We start from the raw sequence: 15,933 nt of genomic DNA on the forward strand, positions 1-15,933 counted from the left end.
TATAATTTAACAACCTCTTAACTGGAAAAAATAAGCAACATAAAAGCTCTCTCATTTTATCTTGCTCTCTTCGTGGTATTATAATTGTTTTTGCCATAACCATAAAACTGCACTTGTTGTTGTGTTTACTATAATCATGTAACACATTTATATTTATATGCAACATGTTGTTTGTAGTTGCTGTTGTTGTTGTCTTTTCCTTTCTGTCTTCCTTGCAATTTGTGGCCATAATCATTTCTTAGTCAAATGTAATTATTTTTTCAATTGTACACCTTTTAGACACTGAAAGCTGATCACATGCACATTTTATATTGTATAGTATGTTGGTCAAGCTAAAATAGGCATACCTGTACAGACATGAATGAATGAATTGGTTGGTGGCAGAGGTGGTAACGATCGGTTTTAATTTGGTTGTTGCTATTGTTGTTGTTGTATGTATTGTGTAAAAGCAATAATAATGTTGGCTTATAAATACATTTTCAAAACTTCCGTCCGTTTGCAAATAATTTTCATACGAAAAAAAATAGAATTAAAGCGGCAACAGGCAATTGCCACAAACATACAAACACTTGTATGTACGAATTTTTATAAAGTATGGCAAGAACAACTGCAGTTTTTTTTACATTTTAATACAGTAGCAATTGTTGGCCAAGCATCGCGTGATCACAGACAATTTAGCCAAGAATACATATAGACATTTATACCGATACATACAACCTTTTTTTCAGGCAAATGCTGCAATATAACATGAACACTACAACAACATTTTAAGCAAAAAGAAAATGATCCTGTCGTCATCTGCTGCTGCTGCTGTTATTGATGCAGTTGTTGCTGCCATTGTGGCTGTTATAATTTTAATAATATTGAGCAGGGGGTAGAGGTAGCTGTGAGGCAACCACTTCAAGACACCCAACCTTTACACACAGACAAGAGCATCCGTTACCATAGTTTAGCTTTTGCTTTCCAATTTTATAGATCTATATTTTGTTGTTATTTTTCAGTAGTATATTTACCTTTTAAAGCCATAATTATTAACAATACTACACTATTTTAAATTAAACAGAAGAACAAAACACAAAGCAGCATTTACAACAATAACTATAAGAATGGTTTTAAAAGCAACCTAGAGTTTCTTCTTTGGACTAGCTACTGATGTTGTGCTAAACAACTATAAAAAGATTAGCATGTTGTCGGGCTGCAATAGCTAAGGAAATAAAGTTAAAAGAAAAATTGAAAATTAAATAACTATAAACAGGATCTAGAATTTAAAACTTTAACTTATTAACACAAGCGCAGGCGCTTAAACTCCTAAAAGCCAAGGGACTGAAAGACACAAAGACAGCCGGACAGACATACACCTTCAATTTTTCTGTGTGCATCGTTGGTCGGTTTTATAAGCGCTTTTAGAGTTTCTTGATTAGCTTTAAGATATTGTTATTACTTTAAGTTAGATTTTGTTCATTGTATGCAAAAGAGTAAATTTTAGTTGTTATTTTGTTTTTCTTTACACACATACAAACTTATTACAACTTTATGACTGAAAATGTTGGGTATTAAAAAGAACCCTTTTCAGAAAGAAAAAAGTCTAAATAGTATCATGTTGATAATGACTACGAACTTAAGACATGTTCGCTAAGTAAAGTTAAATTGAAACAGGTGTTTTTGGATTTTGTAAGTCATTTGTTGAAAAACGTTTTTTAAATTGAAAATTTTTGAAAATTAATTTAGGAAGAAATTTTAAATAAAAATAATCCCTTCGCATTTACCTTTCTAAATATAAAAATAAATTTTGTGAAATATTTAAATATTTCTTTCAATTCATGCATTCTTAAAATCATAAAAATAAAAAATATCAAATTACTATATTAAAAAACGTTGGACTAGACCTAGAAGTGATCTAAAACTGATCTTTAACAAAACAAGAACCGAACTAGAACTGAACTGGAACTGAACTAGAACTGAACTAGAACTGAACTAGAACTGAACTAGAACTGAACTAGAACTGAACTAGAACTGAACTAGAACTGAACTAGAACTGAACTAGAACTGAACTAGAACTGAACTAGAACTGAACTAGAACTGAACTAGAACTGAACTAGAACTGAACTAGAACTGAACTAGAACTGAACTAGAACTGAACTAGAACTGAACTAGAACTGAACTAGAACTGAACTAGAACTGAACTAGAACTGAACTAGAACTGAACTAGAACTGAACTAGAACTGAACTAGAACTGAACTAGAACTGAACTAGAACTGAACTAGAACTGAACTAGAACTGAACTAGAACTGAACTAGAACTGAACTAGAACTGAACTAGAACTGAACTAGAACTGAACTAGAACTGAACTAGAACTGAACTAGAACTGAACTAGAACTGATCTAGAACTGAACTATTACTGATCTAGACCTGAACTAGAACTGAACTAGAACTAGAACTGAACTAGAACTGAACTAGAACTGAACTAGAACTGAACTAGAACTGAACTAGAACTGAACTAGAACTGAACTAGAACTGAACTAGAACTGAACTAGAACTGAACTAGAACTGAACTAGAACTGAACTAGACCTGAACTAGAACTGAACTAGAACTAGAACTGAACTAGAACTGAACTAGAACTGAACTAGAACTGAACTAGAACTGAACTAGAACTGAACTAGAACTGAACTAGAACTGAACTAGAACTGAACTAGAACTGAACTAGAACTGAACTAGAACTGAACTAGAACTGAACTAGAACTGAACTAGAACTGAACTAGAACTGAACTAGAACTGAACTAGAACTGAACTAGAACTGAACTAGAAATGAACTAGAACTGAACTAGAACTGACTAGAACTGAACTAGAACTGAACTAGAACTGAACTAGAACTGAACTAGAACTGAACTAGAACTGAACTAGAACTGAACTAGAACTGAACTAGAACTGAACTAGAACTGAACTAGAACTGAACTAGAACTGAACTAGAACTGAACTAGAACTGAACTAGAACTGAACTAGAACTGAACTAGAACTGAACTAGAACTGAACTAGAACTGAACTAGAACTGAACTAGAACTGAACTAGAACTGAACTAGAACTGAACTAGAACTGAACTAGAAACTGAACTAGAACTGAACTAGAACTGAACTAGAACTGAACTAGAACTAGAACTGAACTAGAACTGAACTAGAACTGAACTAGAACTGAACTAGAACTGAACTAGAACTGAACTAGAACTGAACTAGAACTGAACTAGAACTGAACTAGAACTGAACTAGAACTGAACTAGAACTGAACTAGAACTGAACTAGAACTGAAATAGAACTGAACTAGAACTGAACTAAAACTAAATTAGAACTGAACTAGAACTGAGCAAGAACTGAACTAGAACTGAACTAGAACTGAACTAGAACTGAACTAGAACTGAACTAGAACTGAACTAGAACTGAACTAGAACTGAACTAGAACTGAAGTAGAACTGAACTAGAACTGAATTAGAACTGAACTAGAACCGAAATGAGCTAAAAATACCAATTGTTGCTACACATTTTATATAGAAAATTTCAGCCATTATTGAAATCCTTGAGGAAAAAATAAGCAAATTTAAAGCTGTGTAAACTATTATGCTAGAAATATTAGTTCATTATCAATGCCTTATTGTTGCGACATTTAAGCAGCTGCAGCTAGCTGCTATTGCCTGCTTATTGCCCACCTTCTTGTTGTTAAACCTCACACTCTATTATGATCAAAGATTTGTGAATTTTATTACTTGCAGTTCAGCTAAACGGCAGCACCTATTAAATCTAATAATTTTCTAACATTAACAGCCTCGAGACATATTCAAAAATAAAAAATAAAAACAATTTGTGTAACAAAATCCATGTAAAAAATAATTACATTAAATTTATTTGCTTTATGAAAAATAATAGCAAAAGTAAAATATTAACGTAAAAATAAATAAATTATAAAAACTAAATTAATTGAATTAATTATAATGTTTTGTCAAAATAAACATGATGAAAAAATCACACACAAAGTGTTTAGAAAAATGATGTTTATCTTAAAAATACATAAATGTTTAATAAAACAAGAGATAACAAAGACATTAAAAAGGCCAGTGTTTAAAAAAAACTAAATCAATATAGTATAAGTTTGCTAAAAATAGTTATAGTTTTGTAGCTATTTAGTTAGCTGTCTGTTTTTATATATTATCATATTTTTAGCAATTATCTTTAAGTTGTTTTCTTTTAACACGGTTGTACACAAAAAAAAGGTGCTAAAAATCTCAAACATTTTTTTTTTTTTTGTAGATCATATTGTTGATCTTAAACATAAATTTCTTAAATAAATAGTTAAAAATAACAATATTTTTAGCAGCTTCATTTATAATGTGTTTGGTTACTTATACTTAAATACTTTCCCCGCTTGTTGTTGTCTGCGCACGTTCTGGTTCCTAATTGAAAACAAAAGATCTTTAAGATTTGCTTAACAAATTTACAAGATCATGTCAAGTATTTTTTTTCTGTTGTTCTTTGGTTTTTGGTTTTGATCTTTATTTAACTTACAGACAATAATGATGCGGGTGTGCTAAGTAAATATTTTGAATTTTGGTGTAGAGTAAAATTAGTTAAAGAGTGAAATGTAAGTGGAGTTTTTTGGACTAAGAATATCCCAGCAAACATTTGCGAAAAGAAAGGGAAAAACAATGCTTTCAAATTATGGAACTGAACTAGAACTGAACTAGTACTGAACTAGAACTTGACTAGAACTGAACTAGAACTGAACTAGAACTGAACTAGAACTGAACTAGAACTGAACTAGAACTGAACTAGAACTGAACTAGAACTGAACTAGAACTGAACTAGAACTGAACTAGAACTGAACTAGAACTGAACTAGAACTGAACTAGAACTGAACTAGAACTGAACTAGAACTGAACTAGAACTGAACTAGAACTGAACTTGAACTGAACTAGAACTGAACTAGAACTGAACTAGAACTGAACTAGCACTGAAGTAGAACTTAACTAGAACTGAACTAGAACTGAACTAGAACTAAACTAGAACTGAACTAGAACTGAACTAGAACTGAACTAGAACTGAACTAGAACTGAACTAGAACTGAACTAGAACTGAACTAGAACTGAACTAGAACTGAACTAGAACTGAACTAGAACTAGAACTAGAACTGAACTAGAACTGAACTAGAACTCAACTAGAATTCAACTAGAACTCAACTAGAACTGAAGTAGAACTCAACTAGAACTGAGCTAGAACTCAACTAGAACTGAACTAGAACTAAACTAGAACTGAACTAGAACTATACTAGAACTAGAACTGAACTAGAACTGAACTAGAATTGAACTAGAACTGAACTAGAACTGAACTAGAACTGAACTAGAACTGAACTAGAACTGAACTAGAACTGAACTAGAACTGAACTAGAACTGAACTAGAACTGAACTAGAACTGAACTAGAACCTGAACTAGAACTGAACTAGAACTGAACTAGAACTGAACTAGAACTGAACTAGAACTGAACTAGAACTGAACTAGAACTGAACTAGAACTGAACTAGAACTGAACTAGAACTGAACTAGAACTGAACTAGAACTGAACTAGAACTGAACTAGAACTGAACTAGAACTGAACTAGAACTGAACTAGAACTGAACTAGAACTAGAACTAGAACTGAACTAGAACTGAACTAGAACTGAACTGAACTGAACTAGAACTGAACTAGAACTGACTAGAACTGAACTAGAACTGAACTAGAACTGAACTAGAACTGAACTAGAACTGAACTAGAACTGAACTAGAACTGAACTAGAACTGAACTAGAACTGAACTAGAACTGAACTAGAACTGAACTAGATGAACTAGACTGAACTAGAACTGAACTAGAACTGAACTAGAACTGAACTAGAACTGAACTAGAACTGAACTAGAACTGAACTAGAATGACTAGAACTGAACTAGAACTGAACTAGAACTGACTAGAACTGAACTAGAACTGAACTAGAACTGAACTAGAACTGAACTAGAACTGAACTAGAACTGAACTAGAACTGAACTAGAACTGAACTAGAACTGAACTAGAACTGAACTAACTGAACTAGAACTGAACTAGAACTGAACTAGAACTGAACTAGAACTGAACTAGAACTGAACTAGAACTAGAACTGAACTAGAACTGAACTAGAACGAACTAGAACTGAACTAGAACTGAACTAGAACTGAACTAGAACTGAACTAGAACTAGAACTGAACTAGAACTAGAACTGAACTAGAACTGAACTAGAACTGAACTAGAACTGAACTAGAACTGAACTAGAACTGAACTAGAACTGAACTAGAACTGAACTAGAACTGAACTAGAACTGAACTAGAACTGAACTAGAACTGAGCTAGAACTGAACTAGAACTGAACTAGAACTGAACTAGAACTGAACTAGAACTGAACTAGAACTGAACTAGAACTGAACTAGAACTGAACTAGAACTGAACTAGTAATGAAATAAAATTTCTTATTGTACTAAAACTTAAATTTTGTACTAAAATTCCGTTTGATCTTCAGCTCTTCAACATGTTGCTGGTTTATTTTGTTTAACCTATTAATTTATTTGTTTTTTTTTTCTTCTCTTCAGTTTGTATAGTCAATTGCGGTTAATCAACCACATCCTTTATAGACCTTTTCAAAATACAACTGAAATTTTAGCAGCAAACATTTTGTGAGAAAATTTTTTGTTCCAAAGTCGCTCCTCTTCTAAAAGCCAACTAAATGCGTGTAAGTCTTTAAACTCTGTTACAAGAAGAGAAAAAACGAAAAGAACCTAACCACAAAATAATTGTTGCAACATTGACACTATTTGTAATAAATACAAAATTTTTAAATGACAAAAAAAAACAATTTTAAATTATTATAGCAATAACAGCAAAGAAATAAAAATTTGAATAATTTTTTTTTCTGCAAAGAATTTTTATGTAAAATTTAGCTCAAGAAAACCACAATACTAAGCGAAAACAGCCAACAACAGCTGTCTGGCCAACATAAAAAAATAAATTACAAATCTTACATAAAAACACAACAAAGATTACCATCATTCAGCAAAATTAAGAAAACAAAACTGACAAAAAAAAATAAATAAATAATTTTGGCATGATTTTTATACAAATGTTTGAGTTAGTGCACCTACAACAATATTGGCCTGATTTTTTTCAGGGTATTATATATTTTTTGCATTCATACACATATAAAAATAACATTTTTAAACCGATAACAATCAAGCTCTTCGTCATCATCATCATCGCCAACCAGTGGCCGCCAACGCCGCCACCGACTTTCAAAAATATAAAAAAAAATTAATTTCTTTTCACTGAAAATTTTCAATATATTTTTTCTCTTTCTTGTTTTGCCTTAATATTAAACAAGTTTATTTAAATTCCTTTTAGCTTTTCAAAATATTACTTATCGCCAATGAAAGAATCTTGTTGCACTTTTCATGTGCTTTTGTTTTTTGTATTTTGCCAAAAAACTGCCAAAATTTATCTAAATCATTTAATCTAAATTGCATTTTATATTTAAGACAAACATACACCCCACCAAACAGCATAAAGAAAAAGGGCTGCACTTTTTCTTTGTGGCCACGTATTAAAGCTTTTTTTTCATTTTTAATTTAATATTTCATAAAAATAAATTTCACCTGCTTTCGTTGAAAATTAATAATTTGATTACAGTATCGTTAAAAAGCCAAGAGTTTTATGAACAAATAATCGGTTTATATCTTTAAAATTAAATAAATAATTGTAATATAGAATTACATTGTATTTGAGTTAAAAGGTTTAAGCTTTTTGGTTGTTGAAAAGCTGGTAATTTACTTTCTTTAAATTAAATAATTTTATATAATAATATTGTTTTGTTATTAAAGCTATTGAGCATAATGTTTTTTAAATCTTTTTTAATAATTTAAACAGTAAATTTTAATTTTCATAAAAGCTTTTAAGAGCCTTGTGAAAATTTCATTTTGAAAATTTTCATCAAAAAGCAATTTTTGAACTTTTTTTTATTAGAAAGATCTTTTTGAGCTTTTTCATCAACTCTATTTTGTGAGCTTTTTATTAATAATTATTGGAAAGCTTTTACCACATTTTTTTATTAAAAAGCTCAGCTTAAACAAACGTATGGCATAGCTCATTATATACATGTGTATGTATATTAAGAGCTTTTTTCTGAATAAAAGCTTTAGTAAACTTTTTTCCTAAAGCTTTTTCTTAAAAACCTTACATAATATTTTATAATATATTGGTATAAAAGATCTTTTTTTTTAAATAGCTTTTGCATAAATAAGCTATAATAAGCTTTTTCTTCCAAATATGTTTTTCATTTTGTAAAAAAATATATTTTTTCATAAAAAAGCTTTAATAAGCTTTTTTTCATAAAAAAGCTTTAATAAGCTTTTTCTTCAAAAAAAAGCTTTAATAAGCTTTTTCTGCAAAAAAAGCTTTAATGAACTTTTTCTTAAAAAAAAATAGTTAATAAGCTTTTTCTTTAAAGGAGCTTAAGGAGTTTTCTTTCATAAACGATTTTATTAGTTTTTCTTTCAAATAAAAGCTTTAATGATCAATTACTTTCATATATTTTTTGTTGAAACAAGCTTTTATAAGGTTCTTTCTCTAAAAAAATAGCATTTTGTAAAAACTATGTATTTTTGACGAATTTTATAGATCTCATAAAAATGTAGAGCTTTAATATGATTTTTCTTCAAAAAAAAAAAAAAACTTTCATGAGCTTTTTCTTAAAAATATCGTTAATAAGCTTTTTCTTTATAAGAGCTTAAAGAGTTTTTCTTTCATTAACGATTTAATTAGTTTTTCTTTCAAATAAAAGCATTTACTGGCATAAATTTTATTCATGAAAAAGCTTTTATAAAGTTCTTCCTCTAAAAGACATAGCATTTTGTAAAAACTATGTATTTTTGGCTAATTTCGTAGATCTCATACATAAATCTTTAACAGCGTTATTAAACCACTACTCAGCTAGCTGCTTGCTGTCTGTCAAGCTTTTACCTTATTTAAACTTTTCAAACATTTAAGCTTAAACTTAAAAAATGTCTGTAAAATTAATTGAAAAAAATGTTTTATGGCCCAAATATTTATTATTGTAAGCGATAAAGAATTTATTTAGGCATTTTTACCATACTTACTCTGCTTTTACATGAATTTTAATTTTCAAATATTTCAACAATTTCTTTCCTTAATAAATGCTACAACAAGAACAACAAGAATGTTTCTTTTTTTCTCTCTCTCTCCGTTCGGTTGTTGATTCATTTTTGCCTTTTTGCTTGTCATTTATTTCAATTTTCAGTTATACATATACCCTAATAAGAATACTCCACAGCAACCATCACTTTGTCGGTCCATATATAGAGCCCTATAAACGCTTCATAAATCATGAATTGTCATTACAAAAAAACATCAAAACCGCACAAAAATGGCCACGCTTACAACAAGCCTAACAGCCTGCCTACTTAGTGACTGCTGCACACTGCAGCCTGCAACTTCTGTTGGTCGTTTTTGTTTTTTGCAACAAATTGTTCACAGAAATTGTTTCACATAACCAAATATGAAAATATTTTACAAGCCAACTCTCCTCTCGCTGGCGAAAACATAAACTGTTTAGAAAAAGAAAGATTTTTATCTTTTGGTGTTTGCTGCTGTACTCTTGGCTTGGTTCCTATTAAATAATTAAAGGCGTATGATGTTAGGAGAACAAAACAAACAAAAAACACATACACGCGTTAATAAAAATGGCAAGAACATTAAAATTTAATAAAAATTTTACAAATTATAATGATATTTTATCTCAAAACTATAAAACTCCGGCTACGTCTGTCGCTGCAATACAATTATCAAGCAAACAACTTTTTTGCTGTTGTTGTTTAGTGCAAAAAAAAGTGCCACAAAAAAAGCTGTATATTTTTTTGTAACCATAAATGTAGAGGATAGATTGCAGCTTGCTGCATTAAACACAAAAAAATTGTTTACTTACACCTTCACCTTTAGAATCTACTTAAAACGCATAACGCATTTTTAATTTGAACGTTAACGCACACGAAATCGAGAAAAAAAACAACAACAAAACATTATAAAATGATGCTAAAGCATTTACAGCTCTCACTCTGTATCTATGTACGTATGTATGTCTGTTTGTTTATATTATAAGATTGTCTGCCGTTTTGTCTGTCTGTCATTCTGTTGTTGTGTCTATGTGTTTTTTTCTGATTTAAGCCAAGTGTATAAGCAAACAATACCAAAATGAAAATGAGAAAAAAAAATTGTGAAAAAATACAAAAAACGTCAAGATCGATCATATATGCTTGTCTTACCAAGTCAAGTCAATGCGTTTTGCTATAAATATGTGTTTGAATGCTTTAGACTTTATACGCAACGAATCAAAAAAATGCTAAAATGTATGAATACCCTACAGTTGAATCGAAAATCTCTTAAAAACTTTTTAATGGAACAAGCTTTTAGGAGATTTATAATTAAGCAACATTTCGAAGCTTTTGAAGAAAACAAATTTAGAAGCTTTTGAATGAAACAAGCTTTTATAAGCTTTTTAATTAAGAAAGCATTTAAAGATTTTTAGTAAAGAAGCTTTTTAGCAGCTTTTTAATCAAAAACTTTAAAATTTGTCTTTGAATAAGCTATTTGAAGTGTTAAGAAAGCATTTAAATATTTTTAATAAAGAAACTATTAAAAGCTTTTGAATAAAAAAAAAAAAAAACTATTTCAATCATTATAAGCAAGAAAGCTTTCTAGAAGCTTTTTAATCATAGCCTTTAATATTTGTCTTTGAAGAAGCTATTTGAAATATTTCAATCAATCAAAAAAGCTTCTAGAAGCTTATTAAAAACAGAAGTTATTAGAAGGCTTTTAATAAAAAATTCTCTTTAAAGCTTTTTAATAAAAAACTTTGAAAAAAGTTTTTTATTTAAAGAAGCTTTTTAAATAAAAACAGTTTTAGAAGCTTTTTAATCTAAAAATTGTTAGAAGCTTTTTAATTGGAAAAGCTGTTAAATGATTTTTTTATCAAAAAAGCTTTTAAAATATTTATATTTCAAAATACTTTTGAAAGTTTTTAAAGCACTAAAACTTTTGGGAGTTTTTTATCAAAAATATTTATGCTTTTAAGCTTTACAGCTTTTTAATAAAACAGCTTTTATAAGCTTTTTTAAGCTTTTTAATCCAAAAAGGTTTTAAGAACCTTTTAATCAAAAAATATTGTTCGAACCTTTTTCATTGGAAAAGCTTTTAGATGATTTTTATCAAAAAAGATTTTAATTCCAAAGCAAAAAAACTTTTGGAAGTTCTTTTTATCAAGAAAACATTTAGGCTCTAAAAAAAGCTTTAAAGCTTTTTAATAAAAAACTTTTAGAAGTTTTTTATTCAAAGAAGCTTTTTTAATCAAAAAAGGTTTTAGAAGTTTTTTTTAATCAAAAAAGGTTTTAGAAGTTTTTTAGTTAAAAAACTGTGGAAAGATTTTTCATCAGAAAAGCTTTTAGATTAATTTTATCAAAAAAGTTTCTAAAAGCTTTTGATTCCAAAGCACAAATACTTTTAGGAGTTTTTTTATCAAGAACATTTATGCTTTTAAAAAAAGGGCTTTAAAGTCTTTTAATAAAAAAAGCTTTTAGAAAGCTTTTTTTTTAAAGTTTTTTATTTAAAAAAGCTTTTTAATCAGAAAAACAAACTGTTAAAGCCTTTTTTTTCGTAAAAGCTTTTATATGAATTTTATCAAAAAAGCTTTTAAAAGCTTTTTATTCCAAAAAAGCTTTTCGATGGCTTTTTTATAAAGTTTTTTATTTAAAAAATATTTTCAAAAAAAAGTTTTAAGAAGCTTTTTAATTAGAAAAACAAACTGTTAAAACCTTTTACTTCGAAAAAGCTTTTATATGAATTTTATCAAAAAAGCTTTTAAAACTTTAACGTACAAAAAATTCGTTTAATATTGAAACATTATAAAATTTTGCTTGCAGTTTAAAGTGCGTAGACTTTAAATCTAAGAGAATATACAAATGTACGAGTATGAGTAAGTGTAAGTGTGTGTATGTATTTGTTTTAAGTTCACAATTTTGATCATCTCAAGTTTGTAGCTTAAATCTTTTGTTTGTCGACAAAAACTAACAACTACAACCATTACAAACATGTAGAGATTGCATGGGAGGCGCAGGAGTTTGTGTTTTTTATTGCGTTTTTTTTTTTCTATAAGTTTTTTTTAACGTTTTCTTCTAAAAATGGTAAACAACAACGACCTTCTATTTTAGGCCACTAAGGAATTGCATTAATGTTTTATTTTTTTATTTTACGATTATTTTTTTTTTTCGAAAGCCTGTATTTGTCATATTGTGGCAAGTAGACATTGAGCTTTTTTTATACAGGTGAATTTTTTTAAGTAGAATTTAATATTAAATGATTTTTTTCGTTTATTTGAGTTTTAATGCCATTGAAAATGTTGAACGTTTTAGACAGATTGCCAGTTTTGTCATAAAACGAATTAGAGTTTTTTTTTTTTTTTTTTAATTGAAAATTTTGTTAGGAATTTTAAGGTTTTAAAAGAGGGAGAGATATGAGCAATTGAGTTTAATGTTTTAAGACAATAGCAAAACGAAATTATGATGCCTTGAAAGGTAATAAGAAAATGTTAAATTTTTAGTTAGAAATTTTGATTAGCTTTTACACCACAATAAAAGAGCTTTTTGACTTTTTAAAGATTTTTTTATATTACAATTTTGGAATTTAGTAATCTTTAGCTCTAGCTGTTTTGTTAGCTAAAAACTACAGACCTTGCAAAGAAGTTTGTCAAAAACATTTGTTTGTTATACAAAAAATTATCAAATTTTTAAAAATAAATTTAAAAAATTATAATTTTTTCAAAAACATTAAAATTGTTTAAGGTCATTAAAAAAGTTTTTTTTTATTGCAAAATCACTTGAAAAAAATACGTATTTAACTTGACAACTAAGCTTTTGTTAATTATTTTTCATAAAAAAAATCTTTAATGAAATTAAAACTTGCTGTGGCTATGTGTTTCATTACGTTTTGCAAATTAATTTTTTTTAATAACTTTATTAAATTAGCCATTACTTGGTATAATTTTTTTCATTTATTTCATTAACACAATGACATTTTTTATTGTTTTTTCTTTTTTTTTTTTGTATTTAAATAAATTTTTTATTATTCATTCATTCATAATGCGGTGTATTTGTTTTAAATGAAAGTAAAACAAAAATTGTTTGTTTAAACAATTCATGCTTTCTTTCATATTTAACATACAGAAAATTTTGTTAATTCAAGTTGTTTTTTGTCGTTTTTTTTTCACTTTAAAGAAAAAAGTGCTGAAATGTGGATTTAAAAATTGTAACCTAAATGGCGCCGCGGCCGTCTTTTGACTAAGCAGATCTATTTGTAAGCTACATTTTGAACATATAGTTTAAGTAACAAAATATGTTATGAAGATTTTTGTCAAATTAATAGAAAAGTTAATGAAAAGAAGCATAATTGCTTGTTTTGTGTGTTTTAGGCATTTGATTTGAGTATAACCCAGCAAATGTTTTTGATACTAATTTGAATTTGAATGAAGAAAACTATTGATCAAATCTTTGGCTTTAATACATCCGGCCAAATTTAGCTTTTAAACAATCCATTTAAAACTTTATATAAAGAATGTACCACTAATATTACAACTGATACCTTGCTAGATTACCTGGGATGTATTAAGTAACCAGTTGATTTAATTTCTATTTAAAAATGTCATACAGAATGAAATTATATAATTGCTTTAAGTAAAATGTAAGAAAAATGTTTGCTTTAGCATCTAGGGACTCCTAAAGATAAACTGACCCCAGCCAAGACTACTCAGGGTTTAAAAAGTGATCAATTCAATTTGCTTAGCACACTGAGAGACAAATTTGCCCAAATAGAAGAAAATTATAGAAAATATAGAAGTGAAAACTTCATTTCGGAAAACTTTGACACATTTAAAAACAACTGACTCTTTTTTACATTACCTGGGTGGTACGAAGTAGCTAGTAGACTTCATTAAGTATCCTACACATTCAAATAACTTTTTTCTTAAGTAAAGTGTAAAAGAATAGTTTAAGTAATATTCAAAACTAATTGCTTTTAAGATTTAGAGATTCTTAAAAAGCAACTGACTACTCTTTACATTACTTAGGTGATGTAAAATGTTTAATTGATTTAAATTTTAATTTTTTAAAAAAGTACTGGTTAAATTTAGTGCAAAAATAAACAAAATATTAAAGTTTTAACTTTACACTGATTAAGTTAAGGTCTTAGCAAGGCTAACTGACTACTCTCTAGATAACCAGGGTGGTTTAAAGTAATCAATTGACTTTTAATTAAGTTTTGCAAACAAAATATCAACAATTGTTTAGTAAAGAACATTTATAACTTTGAATTTTAACTCTAGATTACCTAAAAACACTTCAAAGCTTACTGACCACTCGGCAGATTACCAAGGATGTATATAGTAAACAATTGAAAACAAATTGCTTTATAAAAGGCATTAAGATGATATATTGTTAAGAAATATCGAAAATATTGAAGTTTAAGCATTATTCTACATTATTTAGAAATACTTAAAACACAACTAACTACACCTTAGATTACTAGGATTAAATAGAGTAAACAATGCACTAATATTTGTTTAAAAACAATTAAGTTTCCAACTGTGAAAAATATTGAAGATTAAACACGTTTTCAGATGATTAGGGGACACTCAAAAGACAACAAGCTTCTACTTACATTACCAGGGATCTGTAATGTAGCCAATCGACTTGAATTTATTTTACATAAAACTCTTAAGTAAAACATGAAGCAGAAATATAAAAACTAAATAAATTTTAAAATTAATGAATTTTAGAGACAATTCTGCCTTAAACTGTCTACTAACTAGATTACCTGGGCGGCATAAGGTAAGCAAACGACTAAATTTTGCTTTAAATGGATACCTAAGTAAAGAAATTTTTAAAAATTATCCTTTTTAACGGTCAAAAGGGGGTCAATGAGGGTTAATTACAAGAATAGCTTAACTACTTACCGTTTTATTACTAAGTGCTGCTCATTTTTTTTTCTAGATTTTAGTAACTGCAAAGAGAAAAGAAAACATAAATAGAAAATTATTAATTGTTATAAAATTTATTATATAAAATTTAAATGAATTTTATTGCAAATCTTTTATCTATTTTACTAGAATTTCATGCACTTATTGCCTCGCCTCGCCCCCCTCCTTCTCTCTGGTGGCAAGCATAGAAAATCGTTTAATGCAACACCTTTAATGTACAAGTTGCATGTGTGTAAAAATGACATACGTCATGTTGAGTCTACAAAATGCTTCTTTTTTGTCTGTTTGCCTATCTATGCTGGCTGGATGGCTCTCTCTCTCGGCTCAGTAAAGTTTACAAAAAATAAATACAAATGAAATTGTTATGGAAAAAAACAGGAGTAAACAGAGGTTTAAAGTAATGGAAAGTTTAGTTCCAATAGTGAAGATTCTGATACTTTCCATTCATTAAGGATATTAAGGGAAGAGAATGTTTCTGTTGCTCTATAGCGTTAAGATAGAGTGCGGTACGTACAGGGCTTTGAGAGTTCACAGAGTTGAAGAAATCTCTCTTAGAATATTTTTCTATTTTGCTTATTATAAACATTTGATACTTTTAACAACCTGCCCTAGTTTTGTAGTATTATAATGACGATCATATGCTTTCAGTTCAAACTATATACATTATGTTTTTGTTGCCTCTTTTTTTTGCAACTTGTTGCTTGAACTATTGTGGTCATCTGTTGATGGTGTGGTATTGGTTAGTTGGTGGATATACTTGATAGTTAAAGCTGTTGTTGTACTCTTTTTTATGCCTGATGACATGC

At 28.6% G+C, this 15,933-nt stretch overlaps 1 protein-coding gene across 1 annotated transcript in view; it reads right to left on the bottom strand.

Moving 5' to 3' along the window:
* LOC119611879 (hybrid signal transduction histidine kinase A) overlaps positions 1-15,152 on the bottom strand; it is a 29,034-nt gene extending 13,882 nt beyond the window's left edge. The window contains exon 1 of the mRNA XM_037967582.1: positions 15,104-15,152. The gene's annotated coding sequence lies outside the window, so the exon portion shown is untranslated. The remainder of the gene's footprint in view (positions 1-15,103) is intronic.
* Between the last annotated feature and the right edge of the window lie 781 nt (positions 15,153-15,933).

This window comes from Lucilia sericata, unplaced genomic scaffold, assembly GCF_015586225.1.
Source record: "Lucilia sericata isolate MDLA Ls3-8-SP2 unplaced genomic scaffold, ASM1558622v1 Contig001551F_arrow, whole genome shotgun sequence".
In the NCBI taxonomy this organism is placed as follows: domain Eukaryota; kingdom Metazoa; phylum Arthropoda; class Insecta; order Diptera; family Calliphoridae; genus Lucilia; species Lucilia sericata.